This window comes from Panthera tigris, chromosome F3 (genome assembly GCF_018350195.1).
Source record: "Panthera tigris isolate Pti1 chromosome F3, P.tigris_Pti1_mat1.1, whole genome shotgun sequence".
NCBI classification, from domain to species: domain Eukaryota; kingdom Metazoa; phylum Chordata; class Mammalia; order Carnivora; family Felidae; genus Panthera; species Panthera tigris.
In genome coordinates, this window is record NC_056678.1 from 19,818,780 (window position 1) to 19,833,536 (window position 14,757).

Below are 14,757 nucleotides of genomic sequence, written 5' to 3' on the forward strand. Positions count from 1 at the left end.
TTGGGGATGAGGGGAGGAGGGAAATTGGAAAGTTAAAAGGGAAAGGAAAATGCTAAGGGACCTGGGCGTGTTAAACCTCTGAACAGATGCCCATTTAGGATAGAGAGTCAAGGTGGAACATGGTTCCCCCCGTAACCACTTAATTATTTTTTTAAGGTTGGACAGCAACTCCCCAGGAACATTTAATACTCTTTACATCAGGCCCCATGAAATTTAAGGCAGGGTCATTGCTATACCAGTGTTTCTCCTCCATTAATCCTGTTTCATCCTCTTGAGGACCAAATGACTTACAAGGATAAAGCAAGTTGTTTTAAAGGAAAAGGTACAATCAATTACCCATACACCAATCCCATGTCAAATAAATAAATGTCACCTTTACACTAGCGAAGACAAGAATAATATACCCCCAAAACATGTCTAAGCCTATGAAACCTTTCTTTTGTGTATATATTACTCAAAGGGTAACTCATTGTAGCAAAAAAGGATTTATGGGAAGTTATAAAAATATGCAAAATACATAATAAAAATAAAAACAAAAATAGTAACATTAAAAAAAAGAAATAACACCTAACAGTAACATGAAGCCATGGAATGATAGGAGAGAAAAATGCAAGATTAAAAGACATGCACAATGATCTAAATCATTTAAATTTGAGGTCCTGATTCCTATAAACCCGAGCAAAGGCAGAAACACAATTAGCTACAAGAAAATATATGCTAACTTTATCTAACATAGCTTTACTGGCACTGAAACTGTGGGTTCTCATAGAGGTGGACAGTAAATGGCATAGAGAAAATACATTTCTTATAACCTCCCTCAATACAAGCTGAGGCCATAACAGAAAGGCCTTTAGGCCACAGATTTAATATCTGTAATATATTGAGAGTCTCATGATTCTCAGTAATTCCTAAACTTGTACAAAGGTTTCTGGTGGCTTTTCACCTTCAGTGACTCACATCCACACTCCCTAGGCCGGCATTCAGAGCTACAACCTAATTTCCTGAAGTTATCTCTCACTGCACACATACTCAAACCCTCTACCCTAGACAGACTGCTATAGTCACCCCTTGAAACTTGATTCCTGCCTCCGCACTTTTGTCTATGCCATGTCTCCCACGGAGTGTGTGCCTGGTAGGTATTTGTTACTTCAGGGCTTATGCCATGATCAGAGAAATACAGATGAGTAACCTCTCTTCCCTTTAAGCTCTTTCTCATTCATTTTTGTTGGTTTGTTTAGTTTTGTTGTTGTTTCAGGAAGAAGAGAATGAAATGGAACAAGTCATGTGGACCAGAGTATCACATCTATGATTCATTTAGTGTCTCCATACAATATACCCACCCACGCCTTTCCCTTTCCTATCCTATCCCTATCCTATTCCTATCCTATCCCCAGTTCACTGATTAAGTTCCATGAAAAGTCATTCATTCCATCATTTATCCATTCAACAAAGATTTAAGAGTCAGGTGCCATTCTGAGCTATGGGGATATAGCAGTGAGTGAGGAAGACATAACCCCAGCCCATGCAGACAAAACACAAGTAAACAAGGAAATTGCAAGCAATAATTGATGCTATAAAAGCCAAAACAAGGTACTGAGAATGAAATTAGCACTTGGGATAGGGGAGTCAAGGAAAGCATCCTTGAAGAGTGATATTTCAGCTAAGACCTAAAAGAACAAGAGGAAGTTGTTACAGGAAAAGGGGGAAAGAGCATTCAGATGACTAAATATGAGTCAATTTTCTCATCTGTTAAATAAAAGAATAACAGTTCCTGTCTTACGTGGGTGATGGGAGAATTTAATGTGTTAATCCATGGAAAGCACTTAGAACTGACTAGGCTCATAATAAATGCCATTAAATTAGTGACGTAAATTACCATTCCTGGCAAAGGGGACAGCATGTGCAAAATCCCTGATGTGTAAGGGAGTATGATATGTTCAATGGATTAAAAGAAGGCTGGCATGACTGGAGCATGGTTAATAAAGATGGAAACATTGAAAACATGGTATGAAAAAATTAGAGAGGTAAAGGCCAGAGCAAGGAAGGTCTGGTATATATGACAGGAACTTGGGTTTTATTCTAGAGTTGCCACTGTGTGTAGGGTGGACTGTAATATAGAAGAAGACTGGAAGAAGAAAAACCAATTGGGAGGTGGGTGCACTAGTCCAGGTGGAAGATGATGTAGGCTGGGACTAGGAATAGCAATGGACATTGCAACTCATGTGAAGAGTCGGGAAAGAGGCACCAAGAGTACCTTTCTGGTGTTACTCAGTAAGAAATGTCTATAGGCAACAGTGTCACGTAGACAACAGGATTTATAAGTCTAGAACTCAGGAGAGGTGAGACAGAAGATATAAATATTGGGGTGCCTGGGTGGCTCAGTCGACTTTGGCTTGGGTCATGATCTCACAGTTCGTGGGTTAAAGCCCCACATTGGGCTCTATGCTGACAGCGCGGAGCCTGGAGCCTGCTTCATATTCTGTGTCTCCTCTCTCTTTGCCCCTTTCCCACTCGCTCTCTCTCTCTCTCAAAAATAAATAAACGTTAAAAAAAATTTAAAAAGAAGATACAAGTATTATGCACATCAGTGTAAACATATTTAAATACATGGCACTTGAGTAGGTCAGATAGGACAAGACTTTGGAAAGAAAAAGAGAAGAAGAGCCAAGTCCAAGCTGTAAAGAATCTCAGTATTTAGAAGTTGGGTGTAGGAGAAAGAGCCAGCCAAGGAGATTGGGGGGGTCATGGTCAGTGAGGTCAGAGGAGTCAGGAAAATAATTTTTATGGAAGCCAGGAAAGTAGAATAGGGAGAAAATAGTCAACATTGTCCCAAGATGTTGAAGGTCCAAACAAGGTGAGAATGAAGAGATGCCATTGTATTTAGTAACTTGAAGGTCACCGGTTATCTTGGCAAAACTGAGTTCAATCAATTGGTAGGGTCAAAAGTTTGACTTGAGTGAGTTGAAGAGAGATTGGGAAGTTAAGACATGGAAACAATGTGTACAGACAACTCTTGAAAATTTTGTGTATGAATATCAGAGAAATGAGACAGTAGCTGGAGAGCATGTGGAGTCAAGGAAGGAGTTCTGTCATAACATCACTGGTATTTATAGGAAGTGAACTTTGGTTTCCATGATTTGCCTCAGAAATTCTAAGCTCAGTCACCAAATGGCTTACATCTTTTGTCCCCTAAGGGGAAGCTTGAAGTTGTAGGAAAACACTGACATATGTAAGTAGTCCATCCTGGGCACTCCTCCTACTTTCTTCCCCCCACCCCCAGCTATTATTTTACTTTTCCAAGCCTCAGTAGGATATTCCTAAACTTTCTTTATCCCAATATCAAAATAACCTTATTTCAGAAATTAATTCAAATCGCAACTATTCTTGGCTGGGAGACATGTGTTCCATATGTCCTCACCCCTGCCTGAATGCCACAACATCTCCCTCTCTCACCTGGATGCAGAGTAAGTCATTAAGTTTCAATGCACCAAAGCAGCATTCATTTAGATAGACACTACAGTGAGCCAAATATACTCATTTAAACATCAATAAACTCGACTTCCAACTGAGTTCATTTGTGCAGAGGGAGGTAGGATAGATTTGAGGAACATCAGTGAACCCCGTTAGCTCTCAAGATGTTATTAAAGCAGAGGAAGCACCAACCTCCCACCAATAGTTCCTAAATGTGATCACTTTCAATTTGTTCAATTCAGCGGATAAGTGACATACAGATTCGAGGCTTGGAATAAATCGTAACAAGAATTCCAATGCTGTAATGTTCTAGCAGGAACTAAGAGCACACATCCCCATCCCACTCTACTGAATTAATTTGGGCCTGTTGTGGCTGGGTAGGCTGCTAGTATCACAAACCAGTAAATTTGTGAAAAGCAAAGTCTGCTTCTATCACCAACTGACTAAAACACTAATGGCCCTACAACCTCCCAATGCAGTTTGATTACTGATTTTTTTCTAAGGGCCGTACTTTATCTAAGGGCTGTACAGTGTCTGTTGTATATAACACCATAACAGAAGACAATACAAAGCCAATTCCCTAATCAAGATTCTGTTTAAACTCTATATATCGAGGTAATCTTTGGTTGGTTTGGAGATAGAGGTGTTGCCTTGGATGGGTCAAGCACCTTTCATTTCATCCAAGAGCATAAGCTCAGTAAACATTTTCATTAAAGCACTTTATCAAAACAGAGGTTTATTCTAACCTAAAAATGAGTAAAACCATAGTTAATTAATGTGCTGGATGTTTATCCTTGGTATAAACATTAATCATTTGAAAATAATATGGCAGGGAGAGAGACTGAAACAAACCCACTCTTTGTTTAGATGTCTAATGTGGACTAGGAGCTGCGTTAGGGGCTTTCCTTTTAGTAACAGACTTAATTCATACACCTGTCATATAAGGAAAGTATTATTACCACTGATTAGGAAGTGGGGTCTGGCATGTTAAGTGATTGGCCCAAGGTCACCCACCCAGTAAAAACTGATTCAAGATTTGGCTGATCCCAAAGTCCATATGCTCTTCTCACTTTACTGAGCAACCTCCCCTACAAAATGACCCAAACATATTACAAATGAGAAAGGGGAGGAAGTCAAAACAATTATTTGTAGGGTCAAGACCCTAGAGCATTCACCTTTACAAGAAATAAATCATGTTACCACAGCGATCCATGCCAGTGAGTTAACTTCTCATTTATTCATTCCGCAAAATAATCTAATTATTTCAAGCCACCAGAGAACATGAAATTATTGCTCCAGTGCACTAAATTGCTCGCCAGTAACTTTAAAAAGCTAACCAAAAGGTCTAAGTTATTCCTGGAAAACCCATCAGCCTATTAATCAGGGAGAACTCATCCACTGCCCACTATAAATTGAGGCATCGCTTCCTATTCAGCTTCTGAAATCTCACATACTCTAAACAGCTAGCCCTGTGCAGCCACAATACGAGGTAGTAGTTTTCTCAGAAGATGGTACTTGATCAGCCCTACTTACCTAAACCTGCAAATGGAGAGGCAGGAAGGGAGGGAAAGAGGAACACAGAAAGAGTGCCAGTAGGCTGCATATGTGCATGCACATGCGTAGACACTATTTATTTTTCTCTGTGTTGATATGTTTAACCATCTCTAATAGACTCCATAAATGCTTTCAAATCCAGTTTCAATGGTCTATTTGCTGCCTAGTATAGCATATAATCTTTTCCAAAAGTGGTATTGATCTTGTTAAGTCTCCTCATCATCTAGACTTCGAGCATCCCTCTGCAACATCATTCCTGTGGGCAAACCAGGCACTGCTTCCATGCAGCTGTCCATTCCCAGTGTCTGAGAGCCCTTGCTTACTAAATCGGATCAAGAGGCAGGGGATAATCATGATAATAGCCACCAGGTATCGAGACGTACTATGCCAAACACTTCACATGCATTTTCTCAAACAAGCCTCACGACAGCCTATGGCGGAAGTATTATTATCCCCCTGTGAGGCCAGGTATTATATGTTATCCCTATTTAAGACAGGGAAACCAGGATGAAAGAGTTTAAGTAGCTGGCCCAAGCCCATTCATTCCACTCGAAGGCACCATCCACTGGGTCCTCCCATCTGTCCTCTCTTTCTCTACTGTTTGCTCATCACCACCACCCCCCCCCCAGTTTTTGAAGCGTCTAAGAGAACTATGTGATTATTTCCTTACTCATCTCTAAGGGAAGTATCCAATTCCATTGAGAAACCTGCAATGAGAGACAAAATGGAATGTGAAGTAGCATCCTGTCCCCCAACCCAAAGCTGAATATGGAATGAAATTCAAACTCCTAAGGCTGTGCCCGATCTTTCCTCCCAGCCAGACATTCTCTTCCTCTTCCACTTCCTCCCTACTCCACACCACACACACAGTCATATCTAGCCAAGTCCAGACCCCAGAACACTCTGCATCTCTGTTCTGGTTGAATTCCTACTTTCCCCTCTACAGCCTTTTCCCTGACATTTCAACCCATCCAGACCCTCTTCAGCCTTCAAGGCCCTGCCGAATTCCACCTGTTCCTCGAGGATGTCCTTGTTCCCAAGTCAAGGTTAATCTTCCTCCTTCTGTTCTCACTGTACCCCTTTACCTCTTGTTCATGGCTGGCCTTATACTATAGCTACTCAGGCATGTCTATCTTCTCAGCTAAGCTGTGATTCCCCAAACGTGACATGCCATGGCTTATTCATCTCTGCAGCCATTTCTCTGCCTGCCCCCACCCCATAGCCATCAGCACATTGCTTTGCAGAAAGTAGATCTTCACTACACATTTAATGAGTTGAATTGACTGTTTGGGCCCCAGGTGGCCCATCAGCAATAGATATTAAAGGCAGAGACCCAGAGAATATTTCAGCTCAGAATAACACCTATGAGTAAAGGAAAACTTCTCTTTAGGCAGAATGAAGAAGGAAATTGAAACTGAACCATTACCACCTCAAATTTAAGAGGAAGGAGTGGAAAGATCCATTGCCTGGGCTGATTGGCAAGGCCTGGGAGGGGTTTCTGCATGAGAGATGAGGTGGTCCTCCTGGGTATGTGGAAGGACTGATGGGACAGTCTAATCGAACAGGCAGGCCTGGAAAAAGATGAGGCTGAATGTGAAACTTTGCCTAGGTCTTTACCTAAGACCAACTTTCTTTGCGAGGTAACTCAGTTGTCACTGCTGAGACAGCAGGAAGCTCTGCAGACAGCCTTCTTCCTTGCCCTGTGCCACTGACAGGGAAGATTCATAAGGCCTGGTGAGGAGCAGTGACCTGCCTGCTATCTCTTTATGATCTCCAGCAACATGCTATGTACGTGGTAGAGAGGGAGGGGGAGCCAGCAGAGGAGCAGACACCACCCTCACCCCCTCGACATTCACATGACCTGATTGTGTCAGTGCCACTTGTCCCCCCATCTGTCACAATGTCAGCTCCTGCTGGGGCCCCGGGATCCACAGAGGTTGCTCCATGTGTCACCCCATTTATCTTTGCAGGCGGCAGTGCTGATGTGTTTGACACTTCTATTTGTTATCCTACAAAGCAGGGTCCCCACTCTTCAAAGCAAAGGGGTGGGGGGGGGGGAAAGTCAGGCGTGGCACAGGACCAGGACAGAAATAAGCACTAGGAGAAATCTGGAGAAGGAGGTCTGCAGCATCTGTACATCTAAAGGAGATGAGAAGAGACACCAGGCAATTTGGGAAAAGCAAGCCATACGCTTTGCTTTCTGGAGGATGGCTGAACCAGCAGAACGTGTGTGTGTGTGTGTGTGTGTGTGTGTGTGTGCAGAGATTGTGGCATGACACTATGACTCTCCAATGACAAGAACGGTCTGGTGTGCCTTTGTGAGAATGTCCAATGTCTGGTGGCCACCACATTCAAACTCCCCTTCCCCATCTTCTCCTCCCCCACACCTTCTTCAAAGAGGGGAACTAATGGAGACATGGGTCTTCTGCCAGCTGATACCTCAAACTAACCCTTGCTATAGGCTATGGCATTTGTCACAGTCTGTGCTCAGAACACAGACTCTGTCTTTGAAAAGATGCTAATCTTGGAGCAGCCCTGGGTCTCCCCAGACTCCTTGGAGCTCACATTGTCATGAAAAAGCCCTCTGCCTGGATAACACACCCCACAGGAAGCTACCCGGCAGCTGTACAGATGGGCCCGTGCTCTGTACCAAACGCTGACACCAGAGGGTCTAGTGGGGTCTGGGACAGACTAGACTCCAGAAATAGTCCCCATGGGACTGGGCTGTGAGGTGTTGATTGATGTAGAAAGGAAACCCGGTGTGACTATCAGTTAATGAGACTAATTTCTTGTGGCTCCTTAGCTGATTCCAAATGAATAAATGATCTGAAACTCCAGGACCTGGGAATCCTTAAGAATGAATGGTGCATAAGGAAGGGGGGTGGTGATCGGGCCCCCACATTTGGTCAAGGTTTAGTGGAACAGACGTGGTCTTGGAGTCCAAAAGGATTAGAATAAGAACCTAATGAATTGATGAGGGAAAGCACCAGAACACAGCAGATCTTCTGTAATTGGTATCTATTACGACATTTTTGTCATTATTGTTACTAAAACCATCTGCAGCCTGGCCAAAAGGCTTCTATCTGGACACCAAATATCCCACACTCTATTGCTTCACACTGAGCCTGGGGAAGGAGTGGGAGGGAATGAGAAAAAGCATCCACATTTGGGAGTGTCTGGAGCTGGCTGGCAAGGCAGACTGTAGTGCATTCAGAGAGCTGAGTGATCGTCAAGGGGACAAGAATGGACAGTTCCTCAAGGAACTGTCAAGGGAAGTCCAGCAGTGAGGGTGTGATAAGGACCGGGGCAGGGCGGGGGACAGCCCAGGGACAGTCAGAAAACAAGCTCTGCTCTGGAGCCTGGGGACCAAGGGGTGGGGTTTTCCCTCATCCTCACCTTCATGCAGCCGCACTGACCACCATAGTAATATTAAGTATAATGATTGCTGTTTTTGAGTTCTGATTATAGCCAATCACTCAGGTAGGCATTCTCCATATATAATTATTTCATTCCTTATCTTAGATAGGAAATTACTTCTCGACAGTTAAACTGGTTTGTTCAGTGTCACTCAGTCAGCAAAGGAAGCTGAACCTAAGAGACTTCTGATGCTAGTTTGGGCTCTTTTCACAAAGCCACACCGCCTCTCAACAAAGGAATGGCTTTTCAACTGTTTCAGACCAAGCTAAAAAGAGTGCATGGTTTGGAACATCAAAAGACTAGAGCAGGAGCTTCTGACCATGGATCGTGGGCTATGAAGAACCATAGGCCTGTCTCCTGCTGCTGCCCAGTCCATGAAAACCCAGAGGGCTTCAGGGCGAGGTGACCAGGAATCCAGCTGGCTGCTTTGTGCTTCTTCCATCCTTGAGGCTCTTCTTGGACACCATTTGGTAAGGCTTTGAAGCTGCCATGGCTCCCACATATGTCCCTCCCCCAGGCTGTTCTCAGGTATCCCAATGACATCCCTGCTTGAAAGGGTGAACTACTGAGAAATTGAGATGAGATCATAAAGTAGGCCTATGGCCTAAAGAATACCGAGATACTGGTTCTTTGACTACTGGCTCAGTGGTCCCCCACCTGTCTAGTGACAGTCAACCTCCAGGGCTCTGAGGGAACCACTGGGCAGGGAAATATAGCCCAGGAAGCCACTATCACTTGGCAATTTCTTAAAATGGAGAGGATCTTGCCCCAGAATAAATAACAAGAATGGTTCTTATTCTCATGAGAATATGCCCATTTGTTCATGCTGGAACTTGGTGTTGTATTTTTCAAATGACTTTAATATGACCATCAGTTATTCAAAGAATGCCTCTTGGGAACCAGTTTTCTCTCTATATATGTGTGTGTGTGTGTGTGTGTGTGTGTGTGTGTGTGTGTACTATAAATATTTTGTATACACTCAACACTTACATTGAACATCCTTTATCTTACATCACTAAAGTCCTCTAGAATTATATTTCATTAGCTTCTCCCCTTCCTTGCTACCATAATAGACTGTCTACTGTATAATACCATTCCCATTATATCACTGAGGACATGGAATCAGCCAGCAAATGTTTGTAACATATCCTTTTATTTTATTTTTTTAAGTTTATTTATTTTGAGAGAGACAGAGCATGAGTAGGGGAAGGGGCAGAGCCTGCCATGGGGCTCACACTCACAAAATTGAGATCATGACCTGAGACGAAACTAAAAGTCAGATGCTTAACTGACTGAGCCACCCAGGTGCCCCTGTAACATATCCTTTTAAAATATACCCTTTCGCAGTGCCTGGGTGGTTCCGTCAGTTGGGCGTCTGACTTCGGTTCAGGTCACGATCTCACGATTCGTGGGTTCCTGCCCCACGTCAGGCTTTGCTCTGACAGCACAGAGCCTGCTTGGGATTCTCTGTCTCCCCCTCTCTCTGCCCCTCCCCCACTCACTCTCTCTCTCAAAAATAAACAAACATTGAAATAAATAAATAATAAATATACCCTCTCCTGGAAACTGTTTGTAAGTGCAAGGCAGGTGGCACACCAAGGCTCATCAAGCAAGTTACCAAGGAAAGTGAGATATTTTTAGCCCATCCTTTTCCCCTGCTGACCCCTGGCCCTGTTAACTCAGGCTGTAAGTGAAGGGCTACCAAGCTGCCCATCTGCTTTGTCAGTTTCAGACATGGAGTCTGGCCCTTGGGTTAGTGGTGGTACTTGAGTTTCACTAGCTATTGAGCTGGAAAGAAATATGTGGCAAGGAAAAATAGTACCTATGCATAAAAGCAGAAAGCTATCATATATATGTGTGTGTGTGTGTGTGTGTGTGTATATATATATATATATATATACACACATATATACATACACACACATATACATATATATATATAGCTAATATAATTTATATGATGTAATTATATTATATTATATTATATTATTATTATATTATATTATTATTATATTATATTATATTATATTATATTATATTTAGTGCTCCCAAAAGAATTGTAGTGATTCCATTCTACCCAGACAGCCTTAGTAAAGGGCCTAACAGACAAATGCAACACCCAGATGCAGCCTCTGCCCAGTGAAACAACCAAGGATACAATGGGGAAGGCTCAGTTTGGTAGGAGAGGCTGACATCACCTAGGTCAAATCACGACATGCTTATTTAGAAGACCCAATTTCATCCCTGTGGAACTCACCGTTTCTTGGCTGTTCTTGCCCAAAGAAGGATAAGGTACTGGGACAGAGGGAACATTGGACTTGGGCAAACAGGCTTGGCTGCATGTTCCGGATCTACCGTAGTGGTTAAGTCACACGCTTTCTCAGCCTCAATTTCTTCATCAATAAAATGGAATTCGTATCTTTCCCGTGGATATTCGTGGACTGTTGTGAGATACAAATCAGAGTTGTAATTTATAAATTATAAAATGTATAAGGCCATAGAAGGAAATTTCCCTGCACTACAACTGGAAAACTATGTAATAGCTTTCAGGTTTGGAGGCAGATACAGACAAACCCATGCCTCTAATCTGCAGGATGTGTATGCAAGTGTGCTCATCCTGTGTTTGGCAACATTTTATAAGTAGTCATTTGTGGATATGCGCTGTACACATGCAGGTCTTTCCAGGGAGGATATAATGCCACGTAGGAGGTGCTAGAGACATGTACAATACTCCATGTGAACATAGAGACTGTTTCGAACGCATTTTTCACTATTTTGTTTTGGAGATTTGGATTTTGTCAGGGATAGGGAGGCAGGGATAAAAGCAGACAAGGAGAGAGAGGGAGAATATAGGAATTGGAACAACCCAGAAAACGACTTCAGGGTACACTTTTTCAGGCTAAATGTCTAAGGATCCTCAAATATGGCATATCCTAGGCCAAACTCAGCATTTTCCCAACCCTAGCCTGCCCATCCTTTTCTGTTCGCTGTGTCAGACAATGGCAGGACCAGCCACCCATTGTTCCAAATCTGGGCATCACCCTGGATTCCCCGATCCAGTTAATCCAAATCCAGTGACAGTAAATGTCTTTAAAATGTCCAGTCTCATGACTACACGTGGGGCCCTCTGTTGGCCTGAATTACCACAATCCCCTCTCAAAGCTCCCTGTTTTCTCCCTTAAATCCATTCTCCGCATTCTTGATTCCTACAACCACATCTGATCTCATCCCTTCTCTCAGGCTCCCACCTTCTTCTGTGAATGTATTTCTTGCCTTTCTCCCACACACATCCAGACTTTTCGGTCTTGCTTCCGAGTCTTTCCATATGTTCTTCCCCCAGCCTATAGGCACCTTTCCCCCCTTCCCCTAGGTAAGTTCTTCTCATCCCGGCTTCCAGAAAACCATCCCATTCTCGCAGAGTGAATTCAGAGACCCTCTCCAGTGCTTCCTGTTCACATCCCTGTTGACAGGATCAAGTATGGAGAAACTGAATGGTAAGAATTGGTTTGCCAACAGATTTCAAGACCATGAACACCTCTGAAGCAGGGCCCAGATCCTATTTCAGTTCTGTGTGTTGAGCACCCACAAAAGTGACTGAGCATAGGAGGTGTTTGATAACTCTTTGTTGATTTGGGTGGCACTGAACTGAAGTGGATCTGGTTTGGTTAGTCTGAAGAAATCAAAAGAGGCCTTGTTCTGACTCTACCCAACTCCAGAGGCATGCCTGCATTCCCCAGCCCAGCAAGTTGGTGACTGACTGGTGCCTTTCCATAAGTCAGCCCTCTCCAAAAAGTCATGAAACTTACTCCAAAGCTGGCCCAAATATGTTGTTTGCCCCAGTGAACCTGGCTTGTCTTCTCCAAAATAATCCATCTTTGGAGGTTGGTGTTCATGGTCCTAGACCCAGAAGGGGACTTGACAATAGTCTTAAAACCATCACTTCAACCTCTTGACAGCCCCATTGAATGTGTGTTTCTCAAATCAATCAATTAATGAATATAAATAAGGTTTTGACACAGGCCCTATGTATTCTGCAGCATAAAGGAATAAAATTGTTCCCATTCCTTCCAAGCTCTGTTCCTTGCTACTTCAGTGGGGCTTAGGGGGGAGAGAGCATGCCTCTGCTATCAGTAAAGTATATGGATGGCCTTTGTGATAGCTATTTTCTTGACTTTTTTTTATGTGAGTGATAGTCTATATGGCCAAATTTGCCAGAAGTCAGGCCCTATTGTCTATATATATTGTTATATGAAACACAATCATTAAGATTTCTTGGGTTTTTAAAGTGTCACTTCACCTTTCTTACTGACCTGAATTGCCCACGTTAGGAGGTTGCATAATGCAGTAGCTTGCAAACGTGGCCACAAGGCCTCATTTCTCCCTTTATTCCAAGCACTTTTCAATGTGACTTTTAGCTCCTTCCACCCAAAGGCGGTCTTTTTCCCCTTCCCTTGAATTGGTCTGGCCTTGTCATGTGCTCTACACAACAGAACACAGTGAAAGTGACAGTGAGCTAGTTTGGAGCCTAGGCCTCAAGAGACCTTTTGTGCATCTGCAGGACCCCTGCTAGTTCCTGCATGCAAACAAGCCCCGTCCAGCCTGCTGAGTGACACTGTAACTCCATTCCAGTTATCCATTGCTGCATAACAAGCCACCTCAAACTCAGTGGCTTCAAACAATTATCATTCATTTTCCTTACAAATGAGCACTTTGGGCAGGTCCTGGCAGAGACCGTTCATCTCTGCTTCACATGGCATTTGTTGGAGCAGCTCGAAGGCTGGGGGTGACTCATCTAGGAGCCAGTGTCATCTAGGTGTTACTCACTCACCTGTCTTCTGGTTGATACTGGCTGCCGGCTGGGATCTCGGCTGGGACTGTGGGCTGGACAGTCCTTGTGGCTGCTGGACTTCCTCACAGCATTGTAGGTGGGCTCCAAGAGTAAAGTCATGAAAGGATGAAAATGGAAGCTGTCAGTTTCTCAAAGCTAAGCCTAGAAATTGGCCCAGCATTACTTTTGGCCTATTCTATTGGTCAAAGTTGTCACAAAGCTCTTCCCAGATTCAAGGGAAAGGGATAAAGGAGAAAACCATGATATCCCACTATAAAAAGGACATATAACACAGGATATATTGCAGTGGCCATCTTTGGGACATACAGTCTTCCATACCTTCATACTCTAACCAACAGTTAACCAACTGCCAGACACACAAGAGGCCATCCTGAACCAGACACAGATACACACACACACACACACACACACACACACATCAGCCAACTGGCCAACTGGCTGCAAATGCATAAGCACGCTCAACCACATTTAGCTGAACCTGACTCAGATCAGCAGGACTATCCAGCTGCCCTGACAACTAATACTGGCCATAGACTTGTGAGCATTACTAGATGGCTATCTTTGTAAGCCATCAAGTTTTGGGGTGGTCTGTCACACAGAAATCATCCTAGCTCCACCATCAACCAGCAAGTTAACCACTTTGCGCCTCAGTTTCTTCACTTATGGATATACCTATGTCACAGGATTATAACTCATTAGGATTCAATGACATAACAGGACTTATGTGCCAAGCAAAGGGCTGGCAATGAATTCATATGTGACAGTTCCCTTCCCTTCCCTTCCTCACACATTCAAAGCTGTAATGAAGGTCACATTCTCATCACTCCCTATGCTGCATAAATCAAGGTCGTAGAATCTTGACTGTATGTCAATCTCAGTTCTGCTCTGCAGAAGGTGACTTTCAAAAATAACTCTCCTTACTAATCAATTAAACTAGTGAGAATTTTCAAAATCACTCAACTATTCCAGGAGAAAGGATAAAGGGCAGGACAAGAGGTGAACTGTATGATCCTCCTAATGAAAATTTCAAGGAGTCTTGGTTTATAAACACTGCAAAAATCCATTCTAAACAAAAACATCAGCTTTTCACTGTGACTTGGATATTAGCCAGCAATGAAGGAGAGATTGACCTGATTTAGGGTTGGTTGCACAATATGAAAAGTGATTTTTTTTTCCCTTTCCCTAGACCTAGAGCTAATAGCTTTGTTTGTGTCCCTGATCAACAGAACGTTGTGCTTGTCCCCTTTAAAATCGTAAAGTGCACAAATGGAACTTTGCTTATACTTAACTTCACATGCACTTTGGAGCTACTGCAGTTGACATAAACTCAACTAAAGCAAGGGGTCCAGAATAAATGCATCACATTCTGATACTCTCTGTGCCTAAACTCCCAAGGGGAGGGAAGTGGAAAATACAAAAGCAAACGATGGTCAGTTGTCTCAACTTTTGCCCCTGAGGATAAAAAC